This window comes from Brassica napus, chromosome C6, assembly GCF_020379485.1.
Source record: "Brassica napus cultivar Da-Ae chromosome C6, Da-Ae, whole genome shotgun sequence".
Taxonomy (NCBI): Eukaryota; Viridiplantae; Streptophyta; class Magnoliopsida; order Brassicales; family Brassicaceae; genus Brassica; species Brassica napus.
This window is the reverse complement of record NC_063449.1, coordinates 22,695,606-22,704,593: the sequence shown is the minus strand read 5'-3', so window position 1 is coordinate 22,704,593 and position 8,988 is coordinate 22,695,606. Positions and strand designations below refer to the sequence as shown.

General features: G+C 37.7%; 1 pseudogene; it reads right to left on the bottom strand.

Annotated features, from left to right (window-relative positions):
- Positions 1-4,529: 4,529 nt before the first annotated feature.
- Positions 4,530-8,754, bottom strand: LOC106403994 (annotated as a pseudogene).
- Positions 8,755-8,988: the final 234 nt, after the last annotated feature.

Genomic DNA, 8,988 nt, shown 5'->3' with positions numbered 1-8,988 from the left:
GTGATTTTATAGCCTATTTGTTTCTCAAGTCGAAGAAACATTTCCTGGTATATCCACGAGTGACGTAGATCAAAAAGAAAGATCAACACTTCATTAAGTGGTTGCGGAATCAGGTATTAACTCAAACTCTTTTTCATACATGATATGTATTTCATTAACATTCTCTTTATTTTTGCAGGTTGATTATGACGACGACGATGAAGATTATCCTAAGTGGCTACACGAAGTAAGTCAATCTCCACTTGTAAAGGTCACCACATCACAGATGTATTTCACACGATGCTATACTTTTCATACATACGAGTATGGTAGACAGCGGGCGACCAGTAACTATGGAATATGTGTGAAAGGGGAAACAGATTTCTACGGGATCTTGACGGAGATTATTGAAGTCGAATTTCCAGGGATACTGAAGCTGAAATGCGTCCTCTTCAAATGTGAATGGTTCGACCCTGTCGTCAACAGAGGTGTTCGGTCTAACAAATTCGATGTAGTTGATGTCAACGGTGGACGAAGGTACAACAAATTCGAGCCTTTCATTTTAGCTTCACAAGCAGACCAAGTTAGCTTCCTTCCATACCCTCGGATGAGAGATTCAGGTATAAATTGGTTAGCAGTGATCAAAGTTACACCTCGAGGACGAATCATCAGTGGAGAAGCACCACCATTGCAAGAAGAACAGATAAATGAAGTCGAGAAACCTGAACAAGAAATTGATGACATCCTTCTCATTGATCCGCATAATCACGAGTACGAAGATCTTACCGATGATGCCACAGACGAAGCTGTTGAAGACGAGTTTAATGAAAATGATGATGTTTCTAGTGATGACGAGAATGTCGATGTATCCGATTGATGTATTTGTTTTATGAATAAGATGAGGGAGTTTGTTTTATGAATAAGATAATGTGGGGTTTGTTTCATGAATAAGGTAATGTGGGAGTTTGTTTTATGAATAAGCAAATGTGGGAATTGTGGTTTGGAATGGAAATAAAGATGGGGTTTGGAATATATGAAGTAGAAAATAAGGAATATGGGGTTTGGGGTTTGGGGTTTCCGATTCTAGGGATTTAAACATAACACTCGTTAATTGCACGTAAGCACAAATCGTCGTTAAGGACTCGTAAGCCAACAAGGACATAACGACGAAATATTAAAATAAAGAACGCAAGGCTCGTTAATTTCACGTAAGCACAAATTGTCGTAAAGACCACGTATAAGAAATCGTCATAAATTCCACGTAAGCAGAAATCGTCGTAAATACCTCGTAAGCCAACGAGGAAATAACGACGAAATTTAAAAATAAAGATGGAGTTTGGAATATATGAAAATGACGAATATGGAGTTTGGGGTTTCAGGTTTGGGGTTTGGGGTTTGGAATATGGGGTTTGGGGTTTGGGGTTTGGGGTTTAGAGGTTTCTGATTTTAGGGATTTAAACATAATACTCATTAATTCCACGTAAGCAGAAATCGTCGTAAACACCCCGTAAAAGGATTTAAACAAAACACTCGTTAATTCCTTGTAAGCCCAAATCGTCGTAAAGACCACGTAAGCAGAAATCGTCGTAAATACCTCGTAGTGTAAAAACTAGAAAAAAAAAGGAAAAGGAGAAAAATACCAGATTAACATGTGGCAAGACTTCCAGCAATTATAATACGTAAGTCTCGCCCACATGAATTCTAATATCTTCTCCTTTTCCTATTTTTTTCAAATATTTATAATTTGAATATGATTTTGCTGAGGAATGTGATTTTGAGATAGGGTGTGATTTGGGAGTTTGTGTGTGGTTTGAGAATGAGAGTTGTGGGTATATTTATAGGAAAGGAAGGCTTGTTAATTCCACGTAAGCAAAATCATCGTTAATACCTCGTATATGAAAACACGGGCCTTTGTGATTCCTCGCAATTTCCTCGTATTGAAAAACACGGGCCTTTGTAACTGCTCGCTATTTCGTCGTAACCTTACGACGAATTTGCGACGATACATAATCTTATATATACCCCCGAGCGCTCACTCTTTCTTTCCTCTCTACTTCCTCTCCACTTCCTCTCCAGTTCGTAGCAATGGTAAGCCTCTCTAATTTGGTTAGTTTAGGATAGATTAGGTGGTTAGTATAGGGAATTTAGATAGGTTTACGGATTTTATGTTATTTAGTGTTCATTAGGTGGATAATGTTGGGAAATATACTGTTGATGTTAATTTTAAGAATTTAATTTTTTTCTCAGGTTCGAAAATGAAGACTTACTGCCCATTACAGAGAGATCTTCGGTGAGCCGGGTAGTCGTTTAGACCCGGCCTCTACTTCAGCCACCGGTTCTTCGGGTCAGGAGACTGTCCCCGAGACTTAGTACACTCAGAGAGTCTCTGGGTCTACTTCTTCTAGTGCACCATCGGCTCCTCATGTTCCTTCCCCGATGGCTCATCCGACGATGCTCCTCCTGTGCCTCCTCCGATGGCACCTCCGATGGCCGCCGATATTCATCCCGATTTGATGGTGCCTCCGAGTGCTCCTTACTCGCAGTACACTGTAGAGGACATTCTCCGTCTGCCAGGCAGAGAAGGTTTACCAGTCATCGACCCAGACCGACCGGACGGAACTTTGTGGTATGTTGCATTAATTTTTTTTTTAATTCGTTTAAAATTCTTTTATAACATTAAAAAATAATTTATATTTTAAATTTGTATTTTCCAGGTGGGGGTTGACGGATGTCTTGCATCGGACGTAACCGACACGATCAAAGGTTACTTCTCCATGGCACATCCGAACTAGAGTAAGACGCCTCACTACGTCAGAAAGACGTGGTTCAAAATTTACGCTGTAAGTTTCTATTAATTAATTATATATACTTTATTTTTTTAATTTTATATATATACTTTCTAAAAAACTAATTGTTAATTTATTTTTTCTAACAGCAAAAATATAATTGGGCCTTGGGGATCACTGAGAGGGTGAGGAAGAAGTTTAACGCGAAGGCAAAAGTTCGCTTGTTGGACACGGTCTCCAACTGGAAGGGTGACTGGATCGTGAAGGGGTATGAGCGTGGCAAACCCGCTGAGCTCACCACGGATGTGTGGGATGGCCTCATCCATTATTGGTGCCTTCCTGATTCCATTATAATCGCCAAGGCTTGCTCTAACTTCCGTAACACGGTCGATGAGCACGGAAACGGGCCGATGCTTCACACTACGGGCCAAAAACCCCACGCCGGTGTCCGTTTGGAAATGGTAATTAAATATTTTATTAAATAAATTTTTTAATATATATATTTTATTCTAACTTTCTTAAATGCTTTTTAGGCCAAAGAGACGGGACATCTCCCGTCTCTTATGGAACTTTACGAGAGGACCCACAAGAACAAGGTGGGCGTATTTGTAGATGGCAAGTCCGAGCAAAACTACAACGACGTGGTTGCTCAGGTTGAAGACCGCCAGACTCAGCTGACCCAGCAGTCTACCGACGGATTACCCGTCACCTTATCCACACTTGAAGTGGATATGATTTACGAGGAGGTAAATTTTCAAAAAATTTATTTTTTTATTATTCATTTAATATAACTTTAAATTTTTACTAACAATATTTATTTTTTGTTTTTAAGGTTGTCCCTAAAAAAAAGGGACGGACGTTGGGGATTGGTTCCGTCAATGATGTTCCGTGAGCGACATCGTCTTATGGTCAGCGACGGGATGATGAAGTCACTGAGCTGCGTAGAGAGTCCGCTCAGCTGCGTAACGAGTTGGCCGCGACAAAATCCTGTATGGGTGGAGTCGAGGGCTTCTTGGACGTTATAGCGGCCACAAATCCGGAATGGAAGTCCATGTTGAGGAACATGCGACAACAACATCCCATTCAAGGCGAGTCATCCGACGTACATAACGAGGCGGATGTTACGAGGAGGAGTGATGAATTCTACCAGGCGATGAACGACCCTTAGTTTTTTTTCCGGTTGTTGTATTATAAATTCAAAACTTATTTATATATAAAATATTTTCATATTGATTTATTTTTATTTTAAATTTTAATTTTATTAATAAATTAAATAATTTTAATTATTTTTTAATTATATTTTTAAATTGTGTAAAATAATAAAAACGAAGTAAATTCGTAACTAATGTACGATCTATTTACGTGGAAACCTTACGAGGAAATGACGAGAAATAGTAAACGAGTATTTTACGAGAAAACATTTACGAGGAAATAACGAGGAAAGATAAACGAGTATTTTACGAGGAAATCCTTTCGTGGTCGTTACGTGTATTTTGCGAGGAAACACTTTCAAGCTATTTACGTGTAGTTTACGAGGAACTCGTTTCGAGGTATTTACGAGGAAATATAGCGACCTCCTTACGTGGAATATTGACGTGGTCTTTACGACGAAATGATCTACTTCGTCTTCACGACGAAATATATTCCTCGCTAAGTTACGACGAATTAGCGAAGAAATATGTGTTACGACAGATGAGTAACGAGCAAACGCGGTTCCTCGCTAATTCGTCGTAAAACCTCTTTTACGACGAACTCACGAGGAAAACCTCCCTCGTTAAGATTATGTTTTCTTGTAGTGTTTATACATTTATTTATAAGTGTTTATAAATTAATTTACAAGGTTTATAAATCTATTTATAAGAGTTTATAGATCAATTTATAAATCAGTTAGAAGAGTTTATAGATCATTTTATAAATTCTTACAAAAATTATAAGTAAATCTTTATGAAAGTATTTATAATGTTTATAATTCTCCTATATATGTTTGTAAATTACAAGAACTTATAAGCTATTTATAAGAGTTTATACATTTATTTATAATTGTATATAAATTAATTTACAAGGTTTATAAATCTATTTATAAGAGTTTATAAATGACCAAATTAACCAACTTTCCACCATTTATTTGCTTATTAAAGAACATCATTATTTTACATTCTTTTACAATTTCTTTTATAAGGCCTTATAAAAAGGTATAATTGAGCACTGAGATGATTGAGCATTGAGAGATACTTGGGGTTTCTGAACTTTATCGGTGTGCGTCCATCGTTGTTATGTCCAGACAAATAGTAGCTTTGCGTATCTGAGTCTAGGAGCTGCTTGAGGACGGGGACATAAGAAGCATTAAGCCATTTGAAATCCTCAAACTTCCGAACCTCAGCAGTGACTCCTGTGAGGTTGTCCATGTTCATAGCAAACCATGACTTCATTGCAGCGTAGTTGATCTCGTTAGAGACAAGATCAAAGGCAACTTTCTCAGGGCCCTTGGAGTTGAGAGCAGTGGAGTTAACCACAACCAAAGTAGCAACAATGTTATCAGAAAACACACAAAAATGGTAAAGACTGTTATCGGTGAGCTTAGAAGCCACAGCATAGCTTCTCTCCGCGAGCTTCCCCTGTAACTCAGAGTTCTGAAATCACTCGGTATTGAGACGAACACCAACGCAGTAAAGACTCTTGGGAACTTCCTCAGCAGCAATCTGAGCATACTTAGCACTCTTCTCAGTAACAGAACTCAAATGCCCTTCCAAAGACTGAATAGTACCCTTGAGCCTCATGATCATATTGGCGCTGTCTTAATGAAGCTGCTGAGCTTGGTAAAGCAAGACAGCCATGTCGCGGATAGTGGGTTCAGAGTCAAGAACCGTCACGGGACGTCTAGAAGCAGCGGCAATGGAGAAAAGCAGCTGAGAGTTGCGGATCTGAGCGCTAAGGTCCCAAGCGAACTGAATGTTTTTGCTTTCTTTAGCGATGACAATAAAGGCTTTAGCTAAAGCGATCTGGTCTTTAACTTGGCGAGCAAAGGAGGTCGGGTTTAACATTTCTTCGGTCATGTTCATGCCTTCTACAAACTTTTTGTCTTCTCGTATCTTGCTTTAGCTTCTTCTCCTAAAGCCTGTAAAAATTGAATTCAATCAAGCTCCAATCATCATCTCCAATTTATTTGAATTTTGAATCTCAAAGCAACTCACTTTAGCAAACCCTTTTGCGGTTCCAGTCTGTGTACTGAAAAAGATCGTAACTTTCTTCCTCCCATCTTCAATCTCATCCTCAGTCGGTGGCTTGATCACCAAAGGCTTAAGCTGCTCGACGCGTTTCGAGCTCCCGGAGGCGTCGGATCTTCACCAGACGAGCATGACAATGCAGCCGATGAGAACAGCTATGGAGGTGGATATAATCATGGTAAATTGACGATTCTTGATGAGCATGGAGCTCAATTCGGCGGCGACGACTCGTAAGTGGAGGCGTTCGCCCGGTCGGAGACGACGACGGCTTCTTTTACCTCAAATATTCTCTGTCTCCTTTGATTAGTTAGGGTACAATAGTCGTTTACCTATTAATATTCTAATGGTAAAGTTGGTTAAAGTAAAATTGAAATAGGGTATAAGAAAAGTGGTATTTTTGACAAATTCCTTTTATATTTTTGGTAAGTTTTTTAAATATAATAATAAAATCGTAGATCATCATTAATATAACAATAAATAAAATAATAGTAGAAATAGAAATATAATAATATATTAAAATTTTCGAAATATTATCTAATTATATTTTTTTAAATTATATAATTTTATTACTAAAATAATTCTTCCACATTTTATGCAGTTTTGTTTTTAAATAATTGTAATATTCTAATCCCAATACGATTAGTCGTTTCTTTTTAATATCAAAATTTTTTAAAAAATATTATTTGTTTTATATTTTGATAGTTATATACCTAAAAAAAATTCTTAATTTTATAGCATTTATTTAATATATTTTAACTGAAAGAACTAAATTTAAAATTTTTCCAAGATTATAATTTTAAATATATACATATATATTTAAAATATTTACATATAATTACATTAAATTATTTTTTTTGAACAAAATTACATTAAATTAAAAATTAAAAAATTGTGAGAAAATAATAAAATATAAAAATTAACAAAACTTTTTTTTTGAATAAAATTTAAATTTTAAGACTTTTATTTCCGCACCAACTGCGGAAAACACCTAGTCTAAACATTAGATGTCAGGAATTATAAATCACTATATAAGGATATGAAGAGTAATATCATCAGTCTTGGACAAGCTACAAAAACAGGTTGCGAAGTTCGTACGAAAGATGACCTCTTGCTCCTATATGATGGAACGGGACACCTATTGGTGAGGATAAACATGTCCAGAATCATACTTTATAAATTAGTCATCAAAGTCGAACACTCAAGTGTCTAGAACTTGTGTCCTTAACCGAATCAGCAAGATGGCATGCCCGTCTAGGATACACTGGCATCGACACTATGAGAACAATGATCAACAAAGAACTTGTAACAGGGATGCCCAGACTAACGATAGAAAAGGAAACTTGTTTGTCATGTTTGATTGGCAAGCAAACAAGGAAAATGTTTCCACAAGCTACAACATATCGAGCTACAAAACTGTTAGAGCTTGTGCACGGAGACCTTTGGGGACCCATCACGCCTCCTTCACCAGCACATAAGAGGTATGTTTTTGTTATCATCGAAGATTTCAGCCGTTACAGGTGGACGATCCTGATAAAAGAGAAGAGTGAAGCCTTTGACAAGTTCAAGAGATTTAGATGAATAGTATAACAAGAGACACAAGCTACCATCAAAACATTCCGAACAGATAAAGGAGGAGAGTTCACATCTCATGAGTTTCAAGAATTCTGTGAAAAACAAGGCACAAGAGACATTTAACTGCGCCCTATTCACCACAGTAGAATGGTGTGATAGAAATGAGGAATAGAACTTTGTTAGATATGACTAGAAGCATTCTGAAACACATGGACATACCGAATTATCTGTGGGGGGAGGCCGTAAGACATGCCACCTATCTCATAAACCGGGTTGCAACATGATCGTTGGTTACATCCAGTACTCCATACAAAGTTTTAAAGAGAAGAAACCAAATCTAGAGCATATTCGGATATTTGGATGTGTTAGCTTTGCTAGAACATAAGCAGTTGGTAGAAAGAAATTGGATGATATATTAAGATCATTGGTTCATCAAGGAACAGAGCCCGGGTCAAAAGTTTATCGGTTTTTGGATCTAACTACTCGCAAGATTGTCATCAGGAGGGATGTTATTTTGTATGAAAGTATAGGATGGAATTGGAATAACAAAGAAGATGGAAACAGAGATCCTGGAATGCTTAGTTTGAGTTATGGAAAGTTTGGTAACAATGGCCTACGGGAGGATGAGAATGCCGTTGAATCTGATAGTACTGCTCGACCTATGAGTGATACTGAGCCTAACTGATGCAGCCTACATCCTTTTCCATATTGGCTTTGGTTTTCATTATTTTCCTTATACGTTTAGCTTTACTTAAAACTTCTAGTTTCCTTTTTATTTGTCGATAATGATATGTTATCATTCCTTTTTCGATTAGGCTTTAAGGTTTGTTTTCATATATATATAGTCTATGCCTTGGTGTTGTAAGGTCACGACTTAGACATTGAATTAAATTTTAAGAGCTTTTATAAATCTGACCTTGTTCTCGGATAGAGCCTCGACTCTCAACGATCTCAAGAAGGTACGATCCCTAGGTATTCTCAGAATCAATAGGTTTCTTGCACTATTTGTAGCTTGGGCTACACTAGTTGGTATCAGAGACTTTAGGTTTTGATTTCTCAATCAAGACTTCTCGATCTTTGCTACTTCCGCACAAATTCATCACATCTTCACCATGCCTCCACGAAACCAGACTCCTGAAGAACAGCAAGAAGAACTCCGCAATACGTTGGAGAACTTTACCGCCGGTCTTCATGATACTCTGCTTCACGCTGTCGAAACAGCCCTGGCCACAGTCCTGCAACGACAGCAACACGTTCCGGTTCAACGATATTCTTCAGCAACCACAAGGTAACGCTCCTCGTCAACACCAGGAAGAAGACGCTTCTGATGATGACCTAGCTGAAAACCTATTTGCTAATCCACGAAACACTTGTAACCAAGATTGCCTCGCTGCTCCAGCTGATCATCAACTCATTCGACGAGAAAT